At 38.8% G+C, this 4,572-nt stretch overlaps 1 long non-coding RNA gene across 1 annotated transcript in view; it reads left to right on the top strand.

The window, feature by feature from the left end:
• The first annotated feature begins 3,456 nt into the window (after nucleotides 1–3,456).
• The window catches only part of LOC118600052, a 3,580-nt gene continuing 2,464 nt past the window's right edge, over nucleotides 3,457–4,572 (top strand). Inside the window, exon 1 of the long non-coding RNA XR_004949626.1 lies at nucleotides 3,457–4,566. This is a non-coding gene — a long non-coding RNA (uncharacterized LOC118600052). The remainder of the gene's footprint in view (nucleotides 4,567–4,572) is intronic.

Raw genomic sequence — 4,572 nt, 5'->3', positions numbered from 1 at the left:
ATTAAGGGTCAAGTAGGCAGGATTTTTGTTTTTTTCCATCTCCCTCAAATTCTGTGTGCTGTACATGGGGTCCAAATGGCTGTTCATGATAAGTGTGGGTTCCTTGCATGGAGCCTAATCCTGGACTTACACTGCATCCAGTCCGGAGTGCCAATGGCGGAGTCTTTACCTAATTTGAAAAGTACAAGACACACCCAGCCCGGTCCTTTTTGTTGGCTCTAAATTTTGTCCCGACACTGAAGCCGGAGCACTTTTTAGTGAAATTGGGGCTGTTAACGACCTATAAAGATATGACATATCATGTGAGCAAATGTAAAATTTCATAATAAAACCTATTGTCCGCTGTACTCACTGTTTTCACTGTGTTGTTAAAATTACGTCATTATGATAATCAACATTCAACCAATCAGTGTCTCCCCTACTTGTTACACAAGACGTGTAACACAGTCATATGTGTACATTTAAGCCTATATAAGACAAAAGTACTAATAAAAGTTCCGTGCTTACCCATTATATGAAGACGAGTCACGCAGAACAAGAAGTCTTGTCAATATAAATCAAAATCAAGGCAGAATGAGGGTTTGTTTACTAGTACTTCCAATATAAATGGCGAGTTATTGTGTGAACCTACATGAGTGCGGAGTTTTGGGAGGTCGGCAGCATAGTCTGTGGCTGCAGCAGGACCGCATACATCTATAGACCACTCCGGCATCCACACCTGAGCCGATGCAGCCTGAGCCGGGGTAAATATTAGAAATTAAGAAATTAGACAATCCTAGATGTTGGCATCCTCTGGTGATCCAACATGAACTTAATATTTCCCCTGCTCATCCCATGTATGCAGCATTTATCATGGGGGCTGAAAAGTGTTGGTGGTTCACAGAGCAAAGCCCGAATTCCAGTCGTTTTTGTGACACCTATATGAGGCCAGGACAAAAATCACAGAGAATAAATTCCTTTTGATTGAATAAATGAATAGAGTAAACACACTGCATGGTAGCTTTTTAATTGAGCAATCCTATGAAAAATAAATAGATAATAGGGGTAAAATGCTTGGCATTTTATACCTAATTTTTTTTTTTACATTAATTATTGACACTAATTTGCCTCATGTTTTTGATGTTGATCATGACGAATTAGAAAAACAAACCACCAAGCTTAAGTTAAAGGTGAGTGCTGTTATAGTGGCATTTTAATATTACTATCCTCAGACACTCCTAATAACATTAATATTGATGCTGTGTCATCAGGATGTGGATTTGTCCACACCTGTTTGCTAAATGTTTCTACATAGGAAAAGTGATCTCTGATGCAGATTGGAACAAATGTGAGAAAATACTCAAGAGAAGTAGATCTTTTGCATTGATGTTATTTAATGTCACAACAAGCATAAAAACTGTCAAGTCATTATGTGCTTCGCCACCTCCTGCCTGAAAAGTTATAATGTTGGTGTCTAATGCTACGTTCATTCCAAGAATGTGATGCATGTTTAAGAATGCACTGAACGCAGGTCGCAAATCTCGTGAAACTTGCTCCAGAATTTTTCTTTCACAGCTCTGTTACCATAATGACATTACCAAATCCAAGTCCCCAATTGGTCAAAGTTTAACTGGTTTAATTTTCTACACATGTTCAATGGCTGCAGGTTTTTGTATGTGAAGCCTGAAAACAGACTAAAAAACGTGCATAGCAACTCGTGGAGCCAAGACTTTTGAACGTGGAATCTTGAGACACGTATATGCACACGTTTACATAGACTTTTCATTGGAAGTAGACATTTGAATGAGTATTGCGGATATCTGAGCTCAATGTGAACATGCCTTAGTTATAAAGCCTTACCTGACCAATTTTTGGCTAATGCCTGTGGGGATAAGTCTGTTGGAATTGAAAAAAAAGACATTTTTAATGCACTTGAAAATGTATGTCCTTGGCTGCTAAATCGACTCATCGATCAGTTTTTAACCTGTCTATGTGATCTTTTTATTACTGTGACATCTAGACGCTATTTTGTTGTGCTTTTGATGCACCTCCACAAATAATGAATCTGAATCTAACCCAGGGTCCCCAAACTACAGCCTGCAGGCTGGATCCGGCCCTCCTCCACATCTGGCCTGGCCCTGAACAATATCAGAAATGCACAATTTTTTCCCTCCAATCTATCTTTGAGAATAAGATTTAAAAAGAATGTGACATTTTATTCCCCCCTTCTGCAGCCTGTATCCTTATCTTAAAACCCCAACCCCCACACTCAAAAAGAACAGAGTACTGTGTTCCCTATCGCAGTTCACCTTTCACCATAAATGTTTATGTTCATATACACCCTGCGACTGATGCTAACAGAAAACACTGTTAGCATCAGTCGTAGACAAAACGGCTAACAGAAAAAAGTTTTTCTGTTTTTTATCAAACAGAAAAAGTAATTTTCTGTTAAAAACTGACCCCGGCCCCACATCAGTGAAGAAAAAAGTTATGTGGCCCTCATAAGAAAAGGTTTGGGGATCCCTGATCTAACCTGATCACCATCTTTTCAGTATTGTGGTCCTCATTTGGGGAATAGCTCACCTGAAGATCTGAGGGTCTCTGCCTCTGTGGAGATCTTTAAATTCAAGACAAATCTTTTCAACTTAGCTTTTACTTAATCAATTAATAACTTATTTATTGATGTGTTGCACTTTCAAGTATTTTATAGCTTTTATTGGTTATCATTTTATGTTTTTCCTTGTCTATCGTTTAATGTATGCAGTGCTTCCTTAAATTTTAGCCAATGCTCAGTACCTAGTGTTCAACAGAATGTTGAGGAAAAGTGTTACATTGATTGATTGATGAATTGATTGACAGACAGAGCTGGACCAGGTTTATTTTAGGGCGTGGGACTTTTTTGGGATCACCAAGTATTGCCAAATGCAACAACCACACTGTGGTACTTTCAAGTGTTTCCATTTCCAAGTAGGGTTGGGCAGTGATTTGGTTTTATTCGGTTCCGGTGAAAAAGCTGATTTTTTTATTTGGATCCTATTTGGTGCAAATTTTACTTATAAAAAATAATGCCTACATCTTTCCAAATCAACATTCCAAAGATGTCACCTATTGACGCATGGTTAAGACCTCTGCGTCAAAAACAGACATTTTGGGTTTTGTTGTTTTTTTTTTTTTTGTTTTTTTTTTGGGGGGGGTTATGTGCTGGCTGTTCCCATTAAATCAGAGCTCCACAACCTCTGCGCTGCAAACCAGTGGCCCACCACTCTTTGGCCGCTTAGCAAATTTGCTGCTCGTCGTCTATCAAACGTGATCCAGAGCTGGACGCCGTGGATGTCTATGAATGTCACACTTACAATGAATGAAAGACACAGAAATCAGGTTTATTTATTTTGAGGAATTCTACAAAAATCAACAAAAACAAATAAAGAAATCCCTCAAAGATTTTCTCTTACTGGGGCTTCTGTCTCTCTCGGGAGGTGTGTCTGGATGACAGCTGCTTCCGTTGTTTCTGGATCTCTGTGACTGAGTTTGAAGGCTGCATTAACCCAAGAAGGGGGAGAAAAAGGGGACCTTTTTTATTATTGTCTCAACAAAAACATGAAAAATATTACAGTTCAGGAGACCCGAGCAGGCTGCCAGCGCTTTCAAGCGGGCACTTTCAATGAAAAGTCTATGCAAATGTTCTCAGATGTCAGAAATTCTGCTCGTTTGCATAGACTTTTCATTTAAAGTGGCTGCTTGAATGCGCACCGATGCAGCTGGTGTGTGAAATGCAGTCAGACCTCGTGCTCGCCCCGTCAGCGGCCTTATATGAGCCCGCCCACTATCACAGGAAAGGCAGAAAGATTGGCTAGAACTTCAACGTACTGAAGAGAGTCAAAGTGTTTGACATGTCCTAAGAGAAGTAAATCTTCAATGAAACGAAACACCAAAATGCGGAAATTCTTTCGGTTTTGGTTAAGCCGCGTAAATCTTAAATCATGATTTGAATCACATGAATCAAATATCAAGTACCTGCATGGTGATTCATTGCGATGCTCCCTAAAAAGAGCAGCTAAAAGGAAAGCACATAAATGTCAAAATCTGTGAAGCATAAACACATCGGCTTTAAAATGTTCTTCCAGTTGAAAAATATGAACTTCTTTCAGTTCAGTTCAGTTCAGTAGGAGCCTTTCAGCCTTAACGTCTTTAAATCTCAAGGAGGTTTAAATATCCAGACGTGGCTCTCCGGCTGAAGCGGACCAAAGTTAAGAAACAATTTCACCCAAAAAGTGAAATTGAGTGCATATTAAATCTTTCTTTTTCTTCGAGTATGAGAATCACAGAAGAAAAATGAAGGCGATGGTCACTCATTTGAATCCAAAAGCAGCTCAAAATAATCATCTTTCAATAAAGACAGATGCTAAAAGAATGATGGCTTCAAGATGTTCTCTATGAATTTGTTACAGTATCTTTATCTCCCTGAGGCCAAAAAGAAAAAAAAAAGAATTTAAATCCTCGTGCTGGAATTTCTTTCCAATTAATTTTATTTCCAAGTACTCTGGAGGCAAGTAAAAATAGATTTTAATTAGGAATTGACGCTGCAAGGTTAAT

The sequence above is a fragment of the Oryzias melastigma genome, linkage group LG3 (assembly GCF_002922805.2).
Source record: "Oryzias melastigma strain HK-1 linkage group LG3, ASM292280v2, whole genome shotgun sequence".
Classification (NCBI taxonomy): Eukaryota; Metazoa; Chordata; class Actinopteri; order Beloniformes; family Adrianichthyidae; genus Oryzias; species Oryzias melastigma.
Note: the sequence above shows the minus strand (reverse complement) of the source record. Positions and strands in the feature narration are given on the sequence as shown.